This window comes from Pongo pygmaeus, chromosome 17 (assembly GCF_028885625.2).
Source record: "Pongo pygmaeus isolate AG05252 chromosome 17, NHGRI_mPonPyg2-v2.0_pri, whole genome shotgun sequence".
NCBI classification, from domain to species: Eukaryota; Metazoa; Chordata; class Mammalia; order Primates; family Hominidae; genus Pongo; species Pongo pygmaeus.
The window spans coordinates 8,959,174-8,985,771 of NC_072390.2; the positions used below are offsets into that span (position 1 = coordinate 8,959,174).

The 26,598-nt window shown below is 36.2% G+C and overlaps 1 pseudogene; it reads left to right on the forward strand.

Annotated features, from left to right (window-relative positions):
* The first annotated feature begins 24,313 nt into the window (after positions 1-24,313).
* Positions 24,314-26,230, forward strand: LOC134738476 (cell division cycle protein 27 homolog; annotated as a pseudogene).
* Positions 26,231-26,598: the final 368 nt, after the last annotated feature.

The window sequence follows — 26,598 nt, forward strand, 5'->3', positions numbered from 1 at the left end:
GAACACTTCTCTTGATTGAGCAGTTTTGAAACAGTCCTTTTGTAGGATCTGCAAGGGGATGTTTGGTGAGCCTTGGGTCCTATGGTGGAAAAGGAAATATCTTCACATAAAAACTAAGCAGGAGCATTCTGAGAAACTTCTTTGTGATGTTTGCATTCATCTCACAGAGTTGAATCTTTCTTTTAATTGACCATTGTTGAAACACTCTTTTTGTACAATCTGCAAGTGAATACTTGGAGCGCTTTGAGGCCTATGGTTGAAAAGACATATCTTCACATACGAAGTGCAGAGAAGCACTCTGAGAAACTTCTTTGTGATGTGTGCATTCACCTTACAGTGCTGAACCTTTCTTTTGATTGAGTAGTTGTGAAACACTATTTTTGTAGAAACTGCAATTGGATATTTGGAGTACTTTGAGACCTATGTTGGAAAAGGTAATATCTTCACATAAAAAAGAGACAGAAGAATTCTGACAAACTTCTTTGTGATGTGTGCATTCATCTCACAGAGTTGAATTTATCTTTTGATTGATCAGTTTTGAAACACTCTTTTTGTAGAATGTGCAAGTGGATATTTGGAGCGCTTTGTGGCTTATGGTGGAAAAGAAATATATTCACATAAAAACTAGAAAGAAGCATTCTGAGAAACTTCCTTGTGATGTATGCAGTCATCTCACAGTGTTGAACCTTTCTTTTTATTGAGCAGTTTTGCAACACTCTTTTTGTTGAATCTGTAAGTGGATATTTGTTGTCATTAGAGGCCTTTTTTGAAAAAGGAAATATCTTCATATAAAAACTAGACAGAAGCATTCTGAGAAACTTCTTAGTGATGTGTGTATTCATCTCACAGAGTTAAACCACACTTTTGATTGAGCAGTTTGGAAACAGACTTTTTGTAGTATCTGCATGTGGATATTTAGAGCACTTTGATGCATACGGTGGAAAACGAAATACCTTAACATAGAAATTAGAAAGAAGGATTCTGAGAAACTTCTTTCTGTTGTTTGCATTCATCTCACAGAGTTGAACCTTTCCTTTGATTGAACATTTTTGAAACACTCTTTTTGTAGAATCTGCAAGTGGATATTTGGAGTGCTGTGAGGCCTGTGGTGGAAAAGGACATATCTTCACATAAGACCTGTAAAGCAGGTTTTCTAAAAACAGCCTTGTGATGTGTGCATTCATCTCACAGAGGTAAGGGTTTATTTTCTCTGTTCAGTCTGAAAAATCTCTTCTTCTACAATCTGAAAAGGGGTATTTTTGAGCACTTTGAGGCCTATGTTGACAAAGGAAATATCTTCACATACAAAGTAAAAAGAAAGTTTCTCAGATACTTGTTTGAGATATGTGCATTCATCTCACAGAGTTGAAGCTCTCTTTTGATTGAGCAGTTTGGAAATGGTATTTTTACAGAATCTGCAAATGGATATTTTTGAGCACTTTGAGGCCTATGCAGAAAAAGATGTATCTTCAAAGAAAACTATAAAGAAGTTTTCTGAGAAACTGTTTTGTGATGTCTTCGTTCATCTCACAGAGGTAAATGATTCTTTTCTTTGATCAGTTGGGAAACTCTGTTTTTTTAGAATCTTCTAAGGGATATTTGTGAGTGCATAGAGCCTTACGGTGAAAAACGAATTGTCTTCACATAAAAACTAGACAGAAGCCTACTGAGAAACTTCTTAGTGATGTGTGCATTCATCTCACAGAATTGAAACTTTCTTTTGATTGAGCAGTTTGGAAACATCTTTTTGTGGAATCTGCAAAGGGATATTTCTGAGCACTTTGAGGCCTATGGTGAAAGAGAAAATATGTCCACATAAAAACTAGATTACAGAATTCTGAGAAGCTGCCTTGTGATATATGCATTCATCTCACAGATTTCAACAATTCTTTTGATTGAGCAATTGGGAAACCGTCTGTTTGTAGAATCTGCAAAGGTATATTTGTGAGCACTTTGAGGTCTATAGTTAAAAGGAAATATCTTCACATGAAAACTATAAAGAAGGTTTGTGAACAACCTCTTTGTGATGTGTGCATTCATCTCACAGAGTTGAACCATTCCTTTGACTCAGCAGTTTGGAAACAGTCTTTTTTTAGGATCTGCAAAGAGATACTTTTGAGCACTTTGAGGCCCGTGGTGAAAAAGGAAACACGTTCACATAAAAACAAGATAGAAGCTTTGTGAGAAACATCTTTTTGATATATGTATTCATCCCAGAGAGGTGAACCTTGCTTTTGATGAGCAGTTTGGAACAGTATTTTGTAGAATTTCCAAATGGTTATTAGTTAGCACTTTGTGTCCTATGTTGAAAAAGGAATTATCTTTCCATAAATACTAGACAGAATATTTCAGAGAAACTGCTTTGTGATGTGTGATTTCATCCCACAGAATTAACCATTTCTCTTCATTGAGCAGATTGGAAATTCTGTTCTTGCAAAATCTGCAAAGGGATATTTGTCAGTGCTTTGAGGCCTATGGTGAAAAAGGAATTATCTTCATGTAAAAACTGGACAGAAGCTTTCTGTGAAACATCTTGGAGATGCGAGAATTCATCTCACAGAATTGAAACATCCTTTTGATTGAGCAGTTTGTAAACAGTATTTTGGTAGAATCTGCAAAGGGATATTTCTGGTGCTTTGATGCCTATGGTGAAAAAGGAAATATTTTCACATGAAAACTAGAGAGAAGCTTTCTGAGAAAAATCCTTGTGATGTGTGCATTCATCTCACAGATTTGAACCTTTCATTGGATTGAGCAATTTGGATACAGTATTTTTGCAGAATCTTTAAAGGCATATTTTTGAGAGCTTTGAGGCTTATGATGAAATAGGAAATATCTTCACATAAAAACTAGACAGAAGCTTCCCAAGAAACTTCTTTGTGATGTGTGCATTCATCTCATAGAGCTCAACAATTCTTTTGATTGAACAATTTGGAAACAGTCTTTTTGTAGAATCTGCAAAGGGATATTTATGAGTGCTTTGAGGCCTATGGTGAAAAAGGAAATATATTCACATAAAAAGTATAAACAAGGTTTCTCAGAAACAGCTTTGTGATGTAAGCATTCATCTCACAGAGGTAAAATTTTCTTTTCTCTGGTCAGTCTGGAAACTGTTCTTATAGAGTCTGCAAAGGGATATTTATGAGTCCTTTGAGGCCTATGGTGAAAAAAGAAATATCTTCACATAAAAATTAGAGAGACGCTTTCTGAGAAACGTCTTTGTGATGTGGGAATTCATCTCACAAAGATGAAACTTACTTTTGATTGAGCAGTATGGAAACTATCTGTTTGTGGAATCTGCAAAGGGATATTTATGAGCATTTTGAGGACAATGGTAAAAAAGGAAATGTATTCATATAAAAGGTATAAAGATGGTTTCTTAGAAACAGCTTTGTGATGTGTGCATTGATCTCACAGAGGTAAATGTTTATTTTCTCTGATTAGTCTGGAAACTCTGTTATTGTAGAATCTGCAAAGGGATATTTGTGAGTGCTTTGAGGCCTATGGTGAAAAAGAAAATATCTTCACATAAAAACTAGACAGAAGCTTTCTTAGTGGCTTCTTTGTGATGTGTGCAATCATCTCACAGAGTTCAACCATTATTTTGGTTGAGCAGTCTGGAAACTGCCTTTTTGTAGAATCTGCAAGGGATATTTTTCAGGACTTTGAGTGCTATGGTGAAAAAAGAAATATCTTCACATAAACAATGGACAGAAGATTTCTGAGAAACCTCTTTGTGATGTGTGCATCCATCTCACAGAGTTCAAACATTTATTTGGTTGAGCAGTTGGGAAGACGTCTTTTTGCAGAATCTGCAAAGGGATATTGCTGAGCACTTTGAGGCTTATGGTGAAAAAGGATATAACTTCACATAAAAACTATAAAGAAGGTTTCTGATAAAATTCTTTGTGATGTATGCATTCATCTCATGGAGTTGAACTATTTTTTTGATTGAGCAGTTTGGAAACAATCTTTTTGCAGAATCTCCAAAGGGATATTTTTGAGTGCTTTGAGTCCTAGGGAGAAAAAAGAAATATCATCACATAAAAAGTATAAAGAAGGTTTCTGAGAAAGAGTTTTGTGATGTGTGCATTCATCTCACAGAGGAAAACACTTGTTTTCTTTGATCAGTCTGGAAATTCTGTTCTTGTAAAATCTGCTAAGGGATATTTGTGAGCAGATGGAGGCCTATGGTGAAAAAGGAAATGTCTTCATATAAAAATTAGACAGAAGCCTCCTGTGAAACTTCTTAGTGATGTGTGCATTCATCTCACAGATTTTTAACTTTATTTTCTTTGAGCCGTTTGTAAACAGTCTTTTTGTAGAACCTGCAAAAGGCTATTTGGAGCACTTTGAGTCCTTTGGTGAAAAAGGAAATATATTCACATAAAAACTAGACTGAAGGTTTCTGAGAAACTTCTTTGAGGTGTGTGCATTCATCTCACAAAGTTCAATAATTATTTTTATTGAGCAGTTTTGAAACAGTCTTTTTGCAGAATCTGCAAAGAGATATTTGTGAGGGCACTGAGGCCTATGGTTAAAAAGGAAACATTCACATAAAAACTTAATAGAAGCTTTCTGAGAAACTTCTTTTTGACATGTGCATTCATCTCACAGAGTTGAAACTTTCTTTTGATGACCAGTGTGGAAACAGACTTTTTGTAGAATCTGCAAAGGAACAATTTTGAGCACTTTGCATCCAGTGGTGAGAAAGAAAATGCCTTCACATGAAAACTAGACAGAATGTTTCTGAGAAACTGCTTTGTGATATGTGCACTCATCTCCCAGATGTTTCTGTTTCTTTTCATTGAGAAGATTTGAAACTCTTCTTGTAAAATCTCCAAAGTGATATTTATGAGCCCTTTGAAGCATACGGTGAAAAAGGAAATATCTTCACATAAAAACTGCATAGAAGCTTTCTGAGAAACATTCTGGTGATGTGAGCATTCATCTCACAGAGTTGAAACATTCTTTTGATTGAGCAGTGTGTGAAGAGTCTTTTTGTAGAGTCAGCAAAGGGATATTTGTGAACCTTTTGAGGCTTATGGTGAAAAAGGAAATATCTTCACATAAAAACTAGAGAGAAGCTTCCTGAGAAACCTCTTTGTGGTGTGCATACATCTCACAGAGTTGAACCTTTCTTTTGATTGAGCAATTTGGTAAAAGTATTTTTGTAGACTCTGTAAAGGGATATTTGTGAGCACTTTGAGGCCAGTGGTGAAAAAGCAAGTATCTTTACTTAAAATCTAGACAGAAGCATTCTGAGAAACTTCCTTGTGATGTGTGCATTCATCACACAGAGTTAAACCTTTGTTTTGGTTGAGCAGTTTGGAAACAGTCTTTTTGTAGAATCTGCAAATGGATATTTGGAGCGCTTTGAGGCCTATGGTGAGAAAGGAAATATATTCACATAAAAACTAGACTGAAAGCTTGTGAGAAACTTCTTTGAGATGTGTGCATTCATCTCACCGTGTTCAATAATTCTTTTTATTGAGTGGTTTGGAAACAGTCTTTTTGTAGAATCTGCAAAGGGACATTTGTGAGAGCTTTGAGGTGAGGCCTATGGTGAAAAAGGAAATATCTTCACAGAAAAACTATAAAGAAAGTTTCTGAGAAACTTCTTCATGATGTGTGCATTCATCTCACAGAGTTGAAACATTTTTCAGATTGAGCAGTTTGAAAACAGTCCTTTTGGTACAAACTGCAAAGGGATTTAGGAGTGCGTTGAGGCCTATGGTGAAAAAATAAATATCTTCACATAAAAACTAGAAAGAAGCATTCTGAGAAGCTGCTTTAAGATATGTGTATTCATCTCACAAAGGTAAATATTTCTTTTCATTGAGCAGTTTGTAAACTCTGTTATTCTAGAATCTGCAAAGGGATATTTTTGAGTGCTTTGAGGCCCACATTGAAAAAGGGACTATCTTCACATAAAAACTAGTGAGAAGCTTGCTGAGAAACTACTTTCTGATGTGTGCATTCATCTAACAGAGTTGAAACTTTCTTTTGATTGAGCAGTTTGGAAAGTCTTTTTGTAGATTCTGCAAAGGTATATTTGGGAGTGCATTAAGGACTATGTTCAAAAAGGGAATATCTTCACATAAAAACGAGAAGGAGGTTTTCTGAGAAACTTCTTTGTGATGTGCACATTCGTCTCACAGTTTTGAACCACTCTGTTTATTGAGCAGTTTGGAAACATTCTTTTCATAGAATTTGCAAAGGGATATCTGGGAGCATGGTGAGGCATATGGTGAAAAAGGAAATATCTTCACATAAAAAGTATAAAGAAATTTTCTGAGTAACTCCTTTCTGACATGTGCATTCATCACACAGAAGTAAAATTTCCTCCCATTGAGCAGTTAGTATTTATGTGAAGATGTTTCCCTTTTCACCATAGACCTCAAACTGCCTATATATATCCCTTGGCAGATTCTACAAAAAGACTTTTTCCAAACGGCTCAAAGAAAGTTTCCACTCTGCGAGATGAATGCACACATCACAGAGAAGTTTCTCAGAAAGTTTCTGTCTACTTTTTATTTGTTGATACTCCCTTTTTCACCATAGGCCTCAAACCACTCATAAATAACCCTTTGCAGATTCTACAAAAAGACTGTTTCCAAACTATTCAATCAAAAGAAAGGTTCAACTCTGTGAGGTGAATGCACACATCACAAAGAAGTTTCTCAGAAAGCTTCTGTCTAGTTTTTATTTGACGATGTTTCCTTTTTCAATATAGGCCTCAAAGTGCTCACAACTGTCCCTTTACAGAATTTACAAAAAGACTGTTCCCAAACTGCCCAGCCAAAACAAAGCTTCAACTCTTTGTGATGAATGCACACATCACAAAGAAGTTTCTCCGAAAGCTTCTGTCCAGTTTTTATTTGAAGGTATTTCCTTTTTCACCATAAGTCTCAAAGTATTCAAATTATCACTTTGCAGATTCTACAAAAACATTTTCCAACCTGCTCTATCTAAAGAAAGGTTCAAAGCTGTGAGTAGAAAGCACACATCAAAAAGAAGTTTCATAGAATGCTTCTGTCTAGTTTTTATGTGTAGACATTTCCTTTTTCACCATAGGCCAAAAAACGGATCCCAAATATCCCTTTGTACATTCTACAAAAGGACTGTTTCAAAACTGCTCAACCCAAAGACAGTTTCAACTCTTCGAGATGAATGCACACATCACAACAAAGTATCTCAGAAAGCTTCTGTCTAGTTTTTGTGTGAAGATATTTCTTTTTTCACCAAAGGCTTCAAAGAGTTCACAAATATCACAAATCAGGTTCTAAAAAAAGACTCTATCCAAACCGGTCAATGAAAAGAACACTTCAAATCTGTGAAATGAATGAGTACATCACAAAGAATTTTCTCAGAAAGCTTCTGTCTAGTTTTTATGTGAAGATATTTCCATTTTCACCATAGACCTGAAATCACCTACATACGTCCCTTTGCAGATACTACAAAAAGACTGTTTCCAAACTGCTTAATCAAAGAAAGCTTTCTACTCTGTGAGATGAATGCACACATCACAGAGAAGTTTCTCAGAAAGTTTCTATCTAGTTCTTGTTTGTCGATACTCCTTTTTTCACCATAGGCCTCAAACTGCTCATAGATAACCCTTTGTAGATTCTACAAAAGGACTGTTTCCAAACAGCTCAATCAAAAGAAAGGTTCAACTCTGTGTGATGAATGCACACATCACAAAGAATTTTCTCAGAAGGCTTCTGTCTAGATTTTATTTGTGGATATTTCCTTTTTCACAACAGGCCTCAAAAAGCTCACAAATATCCCTTTGCATATTCTACAAAAAGACTGCTTCCAACCTACTCAGTGAAAGAAAATTCAACTCTCTGAGATGAATGCACAAATCAAAAAGTGGTTTCTCAGAATACTTCTGTCTAGTTTTTATATGAAGATATTTCCTTTTTCACCACATGCCTCAAACCACTCAAAAACATCCCTTTGCAGATTCTCCAAAAAGACTGTTTCCAAACTGCTCAATCAAAAGAAAGATTCAACTCTTTGAGATGCATACACCCATCACAAAGAAGTTTCCCAGAAATCATGAGTCTAGTTTTTATGTGAAGATATTTCCTTTTTCACCATAAGCCTCAAAGCCTTCACAAATATCACTTTGCAGGTTCTATGAAAAGACTGTTTCCAAACTGCTCAATCAAAAGAAAGTTTCAACCCTGTGAGATGAATGCACGCATCACAAAGAAGTTTTTCAGAAAGCTGCTGTCTACGTTTCATTTTTCGATATTTCCGTTTTCACCATAGTACTCAAACCACTGAAACATATCACTTTGCAGATTCTACAAAAAGACAGTTTCCAAACTGCCCAATGAAAAGAAAGGTTCAACTCTCTGAGACGAATTTGCACATCATGAAGAAGTTTCTCAGAATGCTTCTCTCTAGGTTTTATGTGAAAATATTTCCTTTTTCACTGAAGACCTCAAACCACTCATAAATATCCCTCTGCACATTCTACAAAAATACTGTTTCCAACCTGATAAGTCAAAAGAAATTTTCAACTCTGTGAGATGAATGCACACATCACAAGGAAGTTTCTCAGATAGCTTCTGTCTACTTTTTATGTGAAGGTATTTCCTTTTTCACCATATGCCTCAAAACGCCTTCAAATATCCCTTTACAGATTATACAAAAAGACTCTTCCCAAACTGCTCAATCAAAACAAAGGTTCAACTCTGTGAGATGAATGCACACATCTCAGAGAAGTTTCTTTGAAAGCTTCTGTATAGTTTTTATGTAAAGATATTTCCTTTTACACTATAGGCCTCAAAGAGCTCAAAAATGTCTCCTTACAGATTCTACAAAAATACTGTTTTCGAACTGGTGAATCAAAACAAATGTTCAACTCTGTGAGATGAATGCACACATCCTAAAGAAGTTTCTCAGAAAGCTTTTTTATAGGTTTAGGTGAAGATATTTCCTTTTCCACCATAAGCCTGAAAGCATTCACAGATATCACTTTGCAGATTGTACAAAAAGACTATTTAAAAACTTCTCAATCAAAACAAAAGGTCAACTATGTGAGATGAATGCACACATCACAAAGAAGTTTCTCAGAAAGCTTCTGTTTAGATTTTATTTGTAGATAATTCCTTTTTCACCATAGGTTTCAAATTGCTCACAAATATTCCTTGCAGTTTCTAAAAAAGACTGTTTCCAAACTACTCAATCAAAAGTGCATTTCACCTCTGTGAGATGAACAAACACATCACAAAGAAGTTTTTCAAGAAGCTTCTGTCTAGTTTTCATGTGAAGATAATTCTTTTTTCAACATAGGCCTCAATGGGCTCACAAATATCCCTATGCAGATCCTACAAAAAGACTGTTTCCAAACTACTCAATCAAAAGGAAGATTCAACTCTGTGAGATGAATGCACACATCACAAAGAAGTTTCTCAAAGAGCTTCTGTCTAGATATTATTTGTGGCTATTTCCTTTTTCACCATAGGCCTCAAAGGGCTCAGAGATATCCCTTTGCAGATTCTATAGAAACACGTTTCCAACCTGCTCAATCTAAAGAAGGGTTCAACACTGTGAGCTGAATGCATACATCACAAAGAAGTTTCTCAGAATGCTTCTGTCTAGTTTTTATGTGAAGATATTTCCTTTTTCACCATAGGCCTCAAATCGCTCACAAATGTCCCTATGCAGATTCTACATAAAGACTGTTTTCAAACTGCTCAATGAAAAGAAAAGTTCAACTCGGTGAGATGAAAGCACACGACACGACGAAGTTTCTCAGAATGCTTCTGTCTAGTTTTTGTTCGAAGATACTTCCTTTTTCACCATAGGCCTCAAAGGGCTCACAAATATCACTATGCAGATTCTACAAAAACAATGCTTCCAAACGGATCAATCAAAAGGAAGCTTCAACTCTGTGAGATGAATGCACACATCACAAAGAAGTTTCCCAGAAAATTTCTGTCTAGTTTTTTTGTGAGGATGTTTCTTTTTTCACCATAAACCTCAAATTGTTCACAAATACCACTTTGCAGATTATACAAAAAGCTCCCAAACTGCTCAATCAAAACAAAGGTTCAACCCTGTGAGATGAATGCACACAGCACAAAGAAGTTTCACAGAAAGCTTCTTTCTAGCTTTTATTTGTGGATATTTCCTTTTTCACCTTAGGCCTCAAACTTCTCACAAATATATTTTTGCAGATTCTCCAAAGAGACGTTTCCAAACAGCTCAATCAAAAGACAGGTTCAACTCTGTGAGATGAATGCACACATCACAAAGAAGTTTCTCAGAATGCTTCTCCATAGTATTTTGTGAATACATTACCTTTTTCGCCATATGCCCCAACATTTTCACAAATATCCCTATGCAGATTCTATAAAAAGACTGCTTCTAAAATTCTAAATCAAAAGGAAGCTTCAAATCCGTGAGATGAATGCATACACACCAAAGAAGTTTCTCAGAAAGATTCTGTTTTGTTTTCATGTGCATATATTTCCTTTCTCACCATATGCCTCAAAGTGCCCAGAAACAGCACTTTGCTGATACTACCAAAAGAATTTTTCCAAAATGCTCAATCAAAAGAAAGGTTCAAACCCATGAGATGAATGCACCCATCACAAAGAAGTTTCACAGAAAGATTCTGTCCAGATTTTATTAGTGGCTATTTCCTTTTTCACAATAAGCCTGAAAGGGCTCACAAAAATCCTTTGGCAGAATCTACAAAAAGACTGTTTACAAACTGCTCAATCAAAAGAAAGTTTCAACTCTGTGTGATGAATGCACACATCACAAAGAAGATTCTCAGAAAGATTCTGTCTAGCTTTTATGTGAAGACATTTCATTTTTCACCATAGATGTCAAATCTCCTACATATATACCTCTGCAGATTATTCAGGAATCCTGCTTCCAAACTGCTCAATCAGAAGAAAGGTTCCACTCTGTGAGATGAATGCACACATCACAAAGAAGTTTCTTAGAATAGTTTTGTCTAGTTTTTATATGAAGACATTTCCTTTTTCACTGTAGGCCAAAAATGGATCCCAAATATCCCTTTGCAGATCCTACAAAAAGATTGATTCAAAACTTCTCAATCAAAAGAAAGGTTCAACTCTGTGAGACAAATGCACACATCACAAAAAAGTTTCTCAGAAAGCTTCTATCTAGTTTTTATGTGAAGATATTTCCTTTTTCACCATAGACCTCAAAGCTCTCTCAAATATCTCTTTGCAGATTCTACAAGAAGACGGTTTCCAAACTTCTCAATCAAAAGGCAGGTTCATATCTGTGAGGTAAATGCACACATCACAAAGAAGTTTCTCAGAAAGCTTCTGTCTAGTTGTTATGGGATGATATTTCCTTTTTCACCATAAGCTTCAAAGCCTTCAGAAATATCAGTTTTCAGATTCTACAAAAAGTGTGTTTCCAAACTGCTCAATGAAAAGAAAGGTTCAACTCTCAGAGATGAATGCACACATCACAAAGAGGTTTCTCAGAAATCTTCTGTCTGGTTTTTATGTGAAGATATTTCCTTTGTCACCATAGGCCTCCTATCACTCACAAATATCCCTTTGCAGATTCTACAAAAAGACTGTTTCCAAACTGCTCAATCAAGAGAATGGTTCAAGTCTGTGACATGAAGGCACACATCACAAAGAAGTTTCTCAGAAATATTCTTTCTAGTTTTTATGTGAATATATTTACTTTCTCACCATATGCCTTCAGACACTCACAAATATCCCTTTGGAGATGCTCCGAAAAGATGGTTTCCACACTGCTCAATCAAAAGAAAAGTTCAACTCTGTGAAATGAATGCACACATGACAAAGAAGTTTCTCAGAAAGTTTCTGTGTAGATTTTGTTTGTAGATATTTCCTTTTTCACCATAAGCCTCAAACTGCTCACAAATATCCCTTTGCAGAATCTACTAAAAGACTGTTTCCAAACTGCTCAATCCACGGCAATGTTGAAATCCGTGAGATGAATGCACACATCACAAAAAAGCTTCTCAGAAAAGTTCTGTCTATTTTTTATGTGAAGATATTTCCTTTTTCAACATAAGCCTCAAATCGTTCACAAATATCATTTTGAAGATTCTACAAAAAGACTGTTTCCAAACTGCTCAATCAAAAGAAAAGTTCAACTCCATGAGATGAATGCAGACATCACAAAGAAGTTTCTCAGGAAGATTCTTTCTAGTATGTATTTGTAGACATTTCCCTTCTCTTCATAGGGCTCAAACCGCTCACAAATATCCATTTATAGATCTACAAAAGACTCTTTCCAAACAGCTCAATTAAAAGAAAGGTTCAACTCTTGAGATGAATGCACACATCAAATAAAGGTTTCTCAGAAAGCTTCTGTCTAGTTTTTATGTGAATGTATTTCCTTTTTCACCATTAGCCTCAAAGCTTTCAGAAATGTCCCTTTGCAAATTTTACAAAAAGACTGTTGCCTAACTGCTCAATCAAAAGATCAGTTCCAAACTGTGAGATGCATGCTGACATCACAAAGAAGTTTCTCAGAATGATTCTGTCTAGTTTTTACCTGAATATATTTACTTTCTCACCTTAGGCCTCGAACTGCTCACAAATATCCCTTTGCAGATTTTCCAAAAAGACACTTTACAAACTGCTCAATCAAAGGAAAGTTTCAACACTGTGATATGAATGCTCACATAAAAAAAAAAGTGTCTCAGAAAACTTCTGTCTAGATTTTATTTGTGGATATTTCCTTTTTCACCCTAAGCCATAAACTGCTTAAAAATATCCCTTTGCAGATTCTACAGAAAGACAATTTACAAACTCCTCAATCAAAAGAAAGTTTCAACCCTGTGAGATGAATGCTCACATCACAAAAAAGTGTCTCAGTAAGCTTCTGTCTAGATTTTATTTGTTGATATTCCCTTTTTCACTTTAAGCCATAAATCACTTAAAATATCCCTTTGGAGATTCTAGAAAAAGACTGTTTCCAAACTGCTCAATGAAAATAATGGTTCAAGTCTGTGAGTTGAACGCACTCATCACAAAGAAGTGTCACAGAAAGATTCTGTCCAGATTTTATTAGTGGATACTTCCTTTTTCACCATAAGCCTGAAAGGGCTCACAAATATCCTTTGGCAGAATCTTTAAAAAGACTGTTTACAAACTGCTCAATCAAAAGAAACATTCAGCTCTGTGTGATGAATGCACACATCACAAACAAGGTTCTCAGAAAGATTCTGTCTTGTTTTTATGTGAAGATATTTCCTTGTTCACCATAGGCCTCAAAGCGCTCCAAATATCCAATTGCACATTCTACTAAAAGACTTTTTCCAAACTGCTCAATCAAAAGAAAGGTTCAACTCTATGAGATGAAAGTGCACATCACAAAGAAGTTTCTCAGATGGTTTCTTTCTAGTTTTAATGTGAAGATATTTCCTTTTTCACCATACGCTTCAGTGGGCTGAAAAATATCTCTTTGCAGATCCTACAAAAGGCCTCTTTCCAAACTTTTCTAACAAAGGAAAGTTTCAACTCTGTGAAGCGAAATCACACATCACAAATAAGTTTCTTAGAAAGCTTCTGTCTAGTTTTCATGGGAAGATATTTCCTATTTCACCTTTGGCCATAAAGGGATAACAAATATCCCTTTACAGAATTTTCTAAAAGACACTTTCCAAACTGCTCCATCAAAAGAAAATTTCAACTGTATGAGATTAATGGATGCATCACGAAGCAGTTTCTCAGAAAGCTTCTGTCTAGTTTTTATGTGAAGATATTTCTTTTTCACCATAGGCCTCAAATGTCTAAGAAATATCCCTTTGCAGATTGGACATAAAGACTGTTTCCAAACTTCTCAATCAAAAGAAATTTTCAACTCTGTGTGATGAATGTACACATCACAAAGAACTTTCTCAGAATGCTTCTGTCTAGTTTTTATGTGAAGATATTTACTTTCTCACCATAGGCCTTAAACCGCTCCCAAATATCCCTCTGCATATAATACAAAAAGACTGCTTCCAAACTGCTCAATGAAAAGAAAGTTCAACTCTGTGGGATAAAAGCACACATCACAAAGACGTTCTTCAGAAAGTTTCTCACTAGATTTTATGTGAAGATATTTAGTTTTTCACCACAAGCCACAAAGCGCTCCAAATATCCACTTGCAGATTCTTCAAAAAGACTGTTTCCAAACGGATCAATCAAAAGAAAGTTTCAACTCTGTGAGGTGAATGCAAACATCACAAAGAAGTTTCTCAGAATGCTTCTGTCTAGTTTTTCTGTGAAGATATTTCCTATTTCACCATGGCCCTCAATGGGCTCACATATATCCTTTCGCAGATTCTACAGAAAGACTGTTTCTGAACTTCTCAATGAAAAGAAATGTTCAACTCTGGGAGATGAATGCACACATGAAAAAGAAGTTTCTCAGAATGCCTCTGTGTAGTTTTTATGCTAAGATATTTCTTTTTCACCATAGACCTCAAACCACTCAGAAATATCCCTTTGCAGATTGTACGAAAAGATGGTTTCCAAACTGCTCAATGAAAAGAAAGGTTCAACTCTGTGACATGAATATGCACATCACAAAGAAGTTTTTCAGAAAGCTTCTGTTTAGTTTTTAAGTGAAAATATTTCCTTTTTCACCATAGGCCTCAAAGCCCTCCAAATATCCTTTTGCAGAATCTACAAAAAGAGAGTTTCCACACTGTTCAATGAAAAGAAAGATTCAAATCTGAGAGATAAAAGCACACATCACAAAGAAGTTTCCCATAATGCTTCTGTCTACTTGTTTTGTGAAGATATTTTCTATTTCAATATAAGCCTCAAAGGGCTCACAAATATCCCTTTGCATACTCTACAAAAAGACAGTTTTCGAACGGCTCCATGAAAAGCAAGTTTCAACTCTGTGAGACAAATGAACAAATAATAAATTAATTTCTCATAATGCTTCTGTCTAGTTTTTATGTGAAGATATTTCTTTTTCAACATAGGCATAAAACCGTTCAGAAATATCCCTTTGTAGACTCTACAAAAAGACTGTTTCCAAACTGCTCAATCAAAATAAAGGTTCAACCCTGTGAGATGAATGCACATATAACAAAGAAGTTTCTCAGAAATCTTCTGTCTTGTTTTTATGTGAACATATTTCCTTTCTCAACATAGGCCTCAAAGTGATCCAAATATCCATTTGCAGATTCTACAAAAAGACTGTTTCCAAACTGATCAATCAAAACAAATTTTTAACTCTCTGAGATGAAAGCACACATAACAAAGAAGTTACTCAGACAGCTTTTCTCTAGTTTGTATGTGAAGATATTTCCATTTCACCTGAGGCCATAAAGGGCTCACAAATATTCCTTTGAATGTTCTACAAAAAGACTGTTTCCAAAGTGCTCAATCAAAAGAAAGGTTCAACTCTGTGAGATGAATGCACACATCACAAAGAAGTTTCTCAGAATACTTCTGTCTAGTCATTATGTGAAGATATTTCCTTTTTCACCATAGTCTTTAAACCGCTCAAAAATATCCCTCTGCAGATACTACAAAAAGACTATTTCCAAACTGGTCCATCAAAGAAAGTTTCAACTCTGTGAGATGAATGGACTCATCACAAAGAAGTTTCTCAGAATTCTTCTGTCTAGTTTTTATGTGAACATATTTCCTTTTTCACCGTAGGACTCAAATTGCTCCAAATATCCATTTGCAGATCCTACAGAAAGAATGTTTCCAAACTGCTCAATCAAAAGATAGGTGCAACTCTGTGAGACGAAAGCACACATCACAAAGAAGTTTCTCAGAAAGCTTCTGTCTACTTTTTATATGAAGGTATTTCCTTTGGCACCATAGGCCTTAAACTGCTCACAAATATAACTCTGCTTATACTTCCAAGAGACTTTCTCCAAATTGCTAAATCAAAAGAAACGTTCAACATTGTGAGATGAATGCACACATCACAAAGAAGTTTCCCAAAATGCTTCTGTCTAGTTATTTTGTGAAGATATTTCCTTTTTCACTATAGTCTTTAAACTACTCAAAAATATCCCTCTGCAGATACTACATAAAGACTGCTTCCAAACTGATCCATCAAAGAAAGTTTCAACTCTGTTACATGAATGGACTCATCACAAAGAAGTTTCTCAGAATTCTTCTGTCTAGTTTTTATGTGAACATATTCCCTTTTTCACCATAGGACTCAAATTGTTCCAAATATCCATTTGCAGATTCTACAAAAAGAATGTTTCCAAACTTCTCAATCAAAAGAAAGGTGAAACTTTGTGAGACAAAAGCACACATCACAAAGAAGTTTCTCAGAAAGCTTCTGTTTACTTTTTATATGAAGGTATTTACTTTTGCACAATAGGCCTTAAACTGCTCACAAATATAACTCCGCTTATACTTCCAAGAGACGTTCTCCAAATTGCTAAATCAAAAGAAACGTTCAAATTTGTGAGATGAATGCACACATCACAAAGAAGTTTCTCAAAATGCTTCTGTCTAGGTTTCATGTGAAGATATTTATTTTTCACCATTGGCCTAAAACCACTCTGAAATATCCCTTTGCAGTTTGTACAAAAAGACTGTTTCCAAACTGCTCAATGAAAAGAAATGGTCAACTATTAGAGATGAATGGAAATGTCACAAATAGTTTTCTCAAAAAGCTACTGTCTAGTTTTTATGTGAAGATATTTCCTTTTCCACTATAGGCCTCAAAACGCTCCAAATATCCATTTGCAGATTCTACAAAAAGACTGCTTCCAAACCGCCCCATAAAAAGAAAGGTTCAACTCTGTGAGAGGAAAGTGCACATCACAAAGAAGTTTCTCAGAAAGCTTCTATCTAGTTTTTATGTGAAGATATTTCATATTTCAACATAGGCCATAAGGGGCTCAAAAATTTCCATTTGCAGATTCTAAGAAAATATATGTTCCAAACTGCTAAATCAAAAGAAAAGTTTAACTCTGTGAGATGAATGAGCACATCACAAAGAAGTTTCTCAGAAAGCTTCTGTCTAGTTTTTATGTGAAGATATTTCTTTTTCACCATAAGCCACAAAAGGCTAAGAAATTTCCCTTTGCAGCTTCTACAAAAGATTGTCTCCAAACTGCTCAATTGAAATAAAGGTTGAATTCTGTGACATGAATTGACACATCACAAAGAAGTTTCTCAGAAATCTTCTGTCTAGTTTTTATGTGAAGATTCTTCCTTTTTCACCATGGGCCTCAAATACCTCCAAATATCCATTAGCAGATTCTGCAAAAAGACTTTCCAAACTGTTCAATCAAAAGAAATGTTCAGTACTGTGAGAAGAAAGCACACATCACGCAGAAGTTTCTCAGAAATCTTCTGTCTAGTTTTTATGTGGAGATATTTCGTATTTCATCACAGGCCATAAAGAGCTCACAAATATCTCTTTGCAGATTCTACAAAACGACTGTTTCCAAACTGCTCAATCAAAAGAAAGGTTCAACTCTGTGACATGAATGGACACATCACAAAGAAGTTTTTCAGAATGCTTCTGTCTACTTTTTATGTACAGATATTTCGTTTCCACCATAGACCTCAAATGGCTCAGAAATATCCCTTTGCACATTTTACAAAAAGACTATTTCCAAACTGCTCAAACAAAAGAAAGATTCAACCCTCTGAAATGAAAGCTCACATCACAAAGAAGTTTCTCAAAATGCTTCTGTCTAGTTTTTATGTGAATATATTTCCTTTTTGACCTTAGGCCTCAAACTCCCCAAATATCCATTTGTAGACTCTTCAAAAAGACTGTTTCCAAAGTGATCAATCCAAAGAAAGGTTCAACTGTGTAGGATGAATGCACACATCACAAAGAAGTTTCTTGGAAAGATTCTCTCTAGTATTTATGTGAAGATATTTCCTATTTCTCCATAGGCCTAAAGGGGATAACAAATATCCCTTTGCAGATACTACAAGAAGACTGTTTCCAAACTGCTCAATGAAAAGAAAGGATCAACTCTGTGAGGTGAATGCACAGATAAAAAAGAAGTTTCTCAGAATGCTTCTGTCTAGTTTTTATGTGAAGATATTTCTTTTTCACCACAGGCCTGAAACCACTCAGAAATATTCCTTTGCAGATTGCACAAAAAGAATGTTTCCAAACTCTTCAAGGAACAGAAAGCTTCAACTCTTTGATATGAATGCAAACATCACAAAAAGTTATCTCTAAAAGCTTCTGTCTGGTTTTTATGTGACTATTTACTTTTTCAGCATAGGCATCAAACAGCTCACAAATATACATTTGCAGATTCTATACAACGACTTGTTCCCAAACTGCTCAATGAAAAGAAATGTTCAAATCTGTGAGATGAAAGCACGCATCACAAAGAAGTTTCTCAGAAAGTTTCTGTCTAGTTTTTAGGTATAGATACTTCCTTTTTCACCTTATGCCTCAAAGCACCCCAAATATCCATTTACCGATTCTACAAAAAGAGTGTTTCCAAACTGCTCAATCAAAGGAAACGTTCAACTCTGTGAAATGAAAGCACACATCACAAAGAAGTTTCTCAGAATGCTTTTGTCTAGTTTTTATGTGAAGACATTTTCTATTTCACTATAGGACTCAAAGGGCTCAGAAATATCCCTTTGCAGATTCTACAAAAGGACTGTTTCCAAACTGCTCAATCAAAAAGAAGGTTCACAAGCATCACAAAGAAGTTTCTCAAAATCTTCTGTCTAGTTTTTATGTGAAGATATTTCCTATTTCATCATAGGTCTCAAGGGCTCAGAAATATCCCTTTGCAGATTCTATGAAAAGACTCTTTCCAAACTACTGAATGAAATGAAAGTTTCAAATCTGTGGGATGAATGCACACATCACAGAGAAGTTTCCTGGAATGCTTCTTTCTGATTTTTATGTGAAGATATTTCTTTTTCACCATAGGCCTCAAACCACTCAGAAATATCCCTTTACAGATTGTGCAAAAAGACTGTCTCTAAACAGCTCAATGAAAAGGAAGATTCAACTCTGGGAGATGAATGCAAACATCACAAAGAAGTTTCTCAAAAAGCTTCTGTCTGGTTTTTATGTGAAGGTATTTCCTTTTTCACCATAGGCCTCAAACTGCTCACAAACATCCCTTTGCAGATTCTATAAAAAGACTGTTTCCAAACTGCACAATGAAAAGAAAGGTTAAACTCTGTGAGATGAAAGCACACATAACAAAGAAGTTTCTCAGAATGCTTTTGTATAGTTTTATGTGAAGAAGTTTCCTTTTTCACCATAGCAATCAAAAGAACGGTTCAAATGTGTGGGATGAATGCACACATCCCAAAGAAGTTTCTCAGAAAACTTCTGTTTAGTTTTTTGTGAAGATATTTCCTTTTTCACCATGGGCCTCAAAGCGCTCCAAATATCCACTTGCAGATTCTACAAAAAGAGTGTTTCCAATCTGCTCAATCAAAAGAAATGTTCAACTCTGTGAGGTGAAAGCACCCGTCAAAAAGAAGTTTCTTAGAAACCTTCTGTCTAGTTTACATGTGAAGATATTTCATATTTCAAAATAGGCCTCAAAGGGCTCAGAAGTATACCCTTGCAGATGCTAGAAAAAAGAGTGTTTCCAAACAGCTCAATCAAAAGAAAGATTTAACTTGGTGAGATGAATGCACACATTACATAGAAGTCTCTCATAATGCTTCTGTCTAGTTTTTTGAGAAGCCATTTCCTTTTTCACTATAGGCCTCAGTCTGCTCATTAATAGCCCTCTGCAGATACTAGAAAAAAAGTCTTTCCAAACTGCTCAATCAAAATAAAGGTTCAAATCTTTGAGATGAAAGGCATGTCACAAAGAAGTTTCTCAGAAAGTTTCTGTCTAGTTTTTATGTGAAGATATTTCCTATTTCACCTTAGGCCTCAAAGGGATCACAACTATCCCTTTTCAGATTCTACAAGAAACTCTTTCCGAACTGCTTCATCAAAGGAAAGGTTCAATTCTGTGAGATGAATGCACACATAAAAAATTAGTTTCTCAGAATGCTTCTGTCTTGTTTTTATGTGAAGATATTACTTTTTCACCATAGGTCTCAAACCGCAAACAGATATTCCTTTGCAGATTGCACAAAAAGTATGTTTCTACACTGCTCAATGAACAGAATGTTTCAACTCAGTGAGATGAATGCAAACATCACAAAGAGTTTTCTCAAAATACTTCTGTTTAGGTATTATGTGAAGGTATTTACTTTCTCACCATAGGCCTCAAACTGCTCACAAATATCCCTTTGCAGATTCTACAAAATGAGTTGTTGCCAAACTGTTCAATGAAAAGGAAGGTCCAAATCTGAGATGAAAGCACGCATCACAAATAAGTTTCTTAGAAGTTTCTGTCTAGTTTTTATGTGCAGATATTTCCTTTTTCACCATAGGCCTCAAAGCACTCCAAATATCCCTTTGCAGATTCTACAAAAAGAGTGTTTCCAAACTGCTCAATCAAAAGAGAGGTTCAACTCTTTGAGATGAAAGCACACAGTACAAAGAAGATTTTCAGAAAGCTTTTGTCTAGTTTTTATGTGAAGACATTTTCTATTTCACCGTAGGCCTCAATGGGCTCACAAATATCCCTTTGCAGATTCTACAAAAGGACTCTTTCCAAACTGCTTAATCCAAGGAAAGTTTCAACCCTGTGACATGAATGCACATATCACAAAGAAGTTTCTCAGAATGCTTCTGTCTAGTTTTTAGGTGAAAATATTTCCTGTTCACCATAGGCATAAAACGTTGCAAATATCCATTTGCAGATTCTACAAAAAGACTGTTTCCAAACTGCGTAATCAAAAGAAAAGTTCAACTCTGTGAGATGAAGGAACACATGACAAATAAGTTTCTCAGAAAGCTTCTGTCCAGTTTTTATTTGAAGATTTTCCCTATTTCACCGTAGGCCTGAAAAGGCTCACAAATATCGTTTTGTATATTCTAAAAAAAGACTGTTCCCAAACTGCTCAATCAAAAGACAGGTTCAAATATGTGTGATGAATGCACACATCACAAAGAAATTTCTCAGAATGTTTCTGTCTAGTTTTTATGCGAAGATATTTCTCTTTCACCATAGGCCTCAAATGGCTCAGAAATATCCCTTTGCAGCTTGTACAAAAAGACTGTTTCCAAACTGCTCAATCAAAAGAAAATTTCAACACTGTGAGATGAATGCACACATCACAAAGAAGTTTCTCAGAAAGCTTCTGTTTAGCATTCATGTGAAGATATATCTTTTTTCACCATAGGACCAAATGGGCTCAGAAATATCCCTTTGCAGATTCTACAAAAGGACGGTTTAGAAAACTGCTTAATCAAAAGAAAGGTTCAGCTCTGTGAGTTGAATGCATACATCTCAAAGAAGTTTCTCACAACGGATCTGTCGAGTTTTTTTTGTGAAGATATAACCTTTTTAACCATAGGTCATAAACTGCTCATGAATATCCCTCTGCAGATACTACAAAAAGAATCTTTCCAAACTGCTGCATCCAAAGAAATATTCAACTCTGTGAGATGAATACACCCATCACAAAGAAGTTTCTCACAATGCTCCTGTCTGGTTTTTACGTGAAGATATTTCCTTTTTCACCATGGGTCTCAAAGTGCTCCAAATATCCATTTACAGACTCTACAAAAAGAGTGTTTCCAAACTGCTCATTCAAAAGAAAGGTTCAACTCTGTGAGATGAAAGCACACATCACAAATTAGTTTCTCAGAAAGCTTCTGTCTGGTTTTTATGTGAAGATATTTTCTATTTCACCATAGGCCATAAATAGCTCACAAATATTTTTTGCAGATTCTTCAAAAAGACTGTTTCCAAACTGCCCAATCCAAAGAAAGGTTCAACTCTGTGAGATGAATGGACATATCACAAAGAAGTTTCTCAGAATGCATCTATCCAGTTTTATGTGAAGATATTACTTTTTCATCCTAGGCCTCAATGGGCTCAGAAATATCCCTTTGCAGATTCTAAAAAAGAACTGTTTCCAAATAGCTCAATCTAAAGAAAGGTTCACCTCTGTGAGTTGAATGCACACATCACAGAGAAGTTTCCCAGAATGCTTCTGTCTACTTTGTATGTGAAGGTATTTCCTTTTTCACCATAGGCCTCAAACCGTTCACAATTATCCCTCTGCAGATACAACAAAAGGACTGTTTCCAATCTGCTAAATCAAAAGATAGGCTCAACTCTGTGAGATGAAAGCACACATCACAAAGAAGTTTCTCAGAAAGCTTCTGTCTAGTTTTTATGTAACAATATTTCCTATTTCACCACAGGCTTCAATGGACTCAAAAATATCCCTTTCAGATTCTACAAAAAGAGTGTTTCTGAACTTCTTAATGAAATGAAAGTTTCAACCCTGTGAGGTGAATGCACACATAAAAAAGAAGTTTCTCAGAATGCTTCTGTCTACTTTTTATGTGAAGATATTACTTTTTCACCATAGGCCTCAAACTGCTCAGAAATATCCCTTTGCAGATTGAACCAAAAGACTCTTTCCATACTGCCCAATGAAAAGAAAGATTCATCTGTGTGAGATGAATGCACACATAAAAAAGAAGTTTCTCAGAATGCTTCTGTCTAGATTTTTTTGTGAAGATATTTCCTTTTTCACCATAGTCCTTAAAGCATTCACAATTATCCCTCTGCGGGTACTACAAAAAGACTGTTTCCAAACTGCTCCATGAAAAGAAAGGTTCAACACTGTGAGATGAATGCACACATCAGGAAGAAGTTTCTCGGAATGATTCTGTCTAATTTTTATGTGAAGATAATTCTTTTTCACTACAGGCATCAAACGGCTCAGAAATATCCATTTGCAGATTGTACAAAAATACTTTTTCCAATCTGCTCAATCAAAAGAAAGGTTCTGCTCTGTGATATGAATCCAGGCATCACAAAGAAGATTCTCAGAAAGCTGCTTTTTAGTGTTTTTGTGAAAATATTTCCGTTTTCACCATGGGCCTAAAAGCGCTGCAAATATCCATTTGTGGATTCTACAAAAAGACTGGTTAGAAACTGCTCAATCAAAAGAAAAGTTCAACTCTGTGAGATGAAAGCATACATTGCAAAGCATTTTCTCAGAAAGATTCTGTCTAGTTTTTATGTCAAGGTATTTCCTGTTTCATCATAGGCTGTGAAGGGCTCACAAATATCCATTTGCATATTTTTAAAAAAGACTGTTTCCAAACTGCTCAAACAAAAGACAGGTTCAACTCTATGAGATGAATGCACACATCAGAAAGAACTTTCTCAGAATGCTTCTGTCTAGTTTTTATGTGAAGATATCTCTTTTTCACCTAGGTATCAAATGGCTAAGAAATATCCCTTTGCAGATTTTATAAAAAGACTGTTTCCAAACTGCTCAATAAAAAAAGTTTCAACACTGTGAGATGAATACACACATCAAAAAGAAGTTTCCCAGAAAGCTTCTGTTTTCTTTTTATTTGAAAATATTTCCCTTTTCACCATAGGCCTCAATGGGCTCAGAAATATCCCTTTGCAGATTCTACAAAATGAATGTTTAGAAAACTGCAGGACCCAAATTACACCATTACTGCTCACACACTGCAGTCTCAACCTCCCCAGGGTTAGGCTATTCCTCAAGGGATCCTACAGCCTCGGCCTCCCAAAGTGTTGGGGTTACAGGCGTGAGCCACCAGCAGCTGGCCTGAGTTAATACATCTGGTCTCACTACGTCTTAACCACACACCCATGAGGAACTCAAGTCAAGAGATAGTTGGCAAGAGACTCTCAACATTCTCTCCCGAAAGCAGTGAGGTGGATGGCAGACGTGTGTCCCGAGCTCCTGGGGTTTTAGGTGACCATGTGTAGAGGAGAGATTTCCAATGTTTCCAGAGAGGCGCGAGCCAGTTATTCGGGGCATCTGAACACGAGATGGGGTTTCTGACAGCAACTTAAGGGCCAGGAAGGGCCAGAATCTGCCAAGGCCCATGTCCCAGGGTGGGGCCAATGGAACCCAAGGTAGAGGGAGTCAGCAGTCCTCACAGAGAGGACTCCAGCCCTAGGCCCCGCTGTGCAGACCAAATCAGAAGGAACAGAGTCCTTCGTCCTACATGCCACATCCCTCCACTGAACTTGGGAGTGGACTTGTTTCCCAAATATGAGGTGACTTTCGCTTTGTAATGGATCACAAGGGGCCGGGCTTTCCACAGTCGGCAGGATAAAGAAGTCATGCTGGCTCGGCCACCCCCATCCCCCGGTAACTGGTGAATTTAAATGAGCCGAGGCTGGCCGGGCCGGAGCCGCTACAGGGGGGAGGGTGGTTGGTGGGGTGGGGGTTTCCTGAGGCACTGCAGAAATTGGGCCTTTGCCTCGAGGATGACAGTGCTGCAGAAACCCTTCCAGGCTGCTATATGGCAAGCACTAAACCACTATGCTTACCGAGGTGGGGTTTTCCTCACAGAACGCCTTTATGCAGAAGTACACTCAGAAGAAGCCTTGTTTTTAATGGCAACCTGTTCTTAACTCCCAGGAAAAGCCTATAAAGCATATAGACTCTTGAAAAGACACAGTTGTCCTACACCGCAATGCAAATACCTGCTTGCAAAATGTTGTGTTGATCTCAGTAAGCTTGCAGACTGGGAACAAATCTTATCTGGTGGAGTGTTTAATAAGCAGAAAAGCCATGATGATATTTTTACTGAGTTTGGTGATTCAGTTTGCTTTCCCCTTCCATTGTTGGGACGTGTATATTGCAAGACAGATCGGCTTGCCAAAGGATAAGAATGTTACCAAAAGAGACTTAGTTTAAATCCTTTCCTCTGGTATCCCTTTGAATCATTATGTGAAATAGGTGAAAAGCCAGATCCTGACCTAACATTTAAATTCACATCTTTACAGAACTTTAGCAACTGTCTGCCCAACTCTTCAACAACACAAGTACCTAATCACAGTTTATGTCACAGACAGCCTGAGACCATTCTTATGGAAACACCCCAGGACACAATTGAATTAAACAGAGTCAATTTAGAATCTTCCAATTCAAAGTACTCCTTGAATACAGATTCCCCAGTGTCTTTTATTGATTCAGCTGTAATTTCACCTGAAACTATCCCACTGGGAACAGGAACTTCCATATTATCTAAACAGGTTCAAAATAAACAAAAAACTGGTCGAAGTTTATTAACAGGACCAGCAGCTCTTAGTCCATTTACCCCAAGTTTTGGGATCTTTCCATTAGGAACCCCAAGTCCTGGAGATGGATCTTATTTACAAAACTACACTAATGCACCTTCTGTAATTGATGTGCCATCCGCTGGAGCCCCTTCAAAAAAGTCTGTTGCCAGAATTGGCCAAACTGGAGCAAAGTCTGTCTTCTCGCAGAGTGGAAATAGCCGAGAGGTAACTCCAATTCTTTCACTAACAGAAAGTTCTGGTCCATAAATAACTACAACACCTCAGGTAATGAGCCCCACTGTGACATCTCCCCCAAAAGCACTGCATCGAAGAAGTTCATGACTCTTTACTAGTGACAGTTCCACAACCAAGGAGAATAGGAAGAAATTAAAAATGAAGTTTACACCTAAAATTCCAAACAGAAAAACAAAAAGTTAAACTAATAAAGGAGGAATAACTCAATCTAATATAAATGACAACCTGGAAATTACAAAATTGGACTCTTCCATCAATTCAGAAGAGGAAATATCCACAATCACACCTCAGATTCAGACTTTTAATCTACAAAAAGTAGCAGCAGAAGGCTTGATGAGCCTTCTTCGTGAAAGGGGGAAAGGTTATTTAGCTTTAGGTTCATACTACTGCAAAGAAGCTATAAATATTTTGAGCCATCTACCTTCTCACCACTTCAATACTGGTTGGGTACTGTGCCAAATTTGAAGGTCCTATTTTGAACTTTCAGAGTACATGCAAGCTGAAGGAATATTCTCAGAGTTTAGAAGGATTGAGAATGATAGAGTTGAAGGCATGCAAATCTATTCTACAACACTTTGGCATCTTCAAAAAGATGTCGCTCTTTCATTTCTGTCAAAAGACTTAACAGACATGCATAAAAATTCGCCAGAGGCCTGGTGTGCTGCAGGGAACTGTTTCAGTCTGCAACGGGAACATGATATTGCAATTAAATTCTTCCAGAGAGCTATCCAAATGGATCCAAATTATGCTTATGCCTATACTTTATTAGGGCGAGAGTTTATCTTAACTGCAGAATTGGACAAAGCATTAGCTGGTTTTCGAAATGCTATCAGAGTCAATCCTATATATTACAATGCATGGTAAGTGGTAATGAATTGTAAAGACAAAGTCTTGTTGATGGTGCTGGTAGTCACTAATTTTTCTTGTTAAAAAGCTCTTTATTGTCATGAATTTGGTTACTAATACTTAGGAATGGTACATTCTGGTCAATAACTTCAAACTAACTTTTTTTATGAAATGTATGTCTTTAACAAACTCTTCAGTTAACTAATGATAATAGAATACGAGATGCTTATACTCAACAGTTTCAGTCTTCTAAAAAACTTTTGCAGATACTGTAGTAGTGTTTTGTTTGTTTGCTTGTTTAGTTTTGTTACTTGATTTGTTACTTTTTCTTCGAACACAAAAATGGTGATTGGGACAAAAAATGCTTGGGAAATTGGAAAGGAATA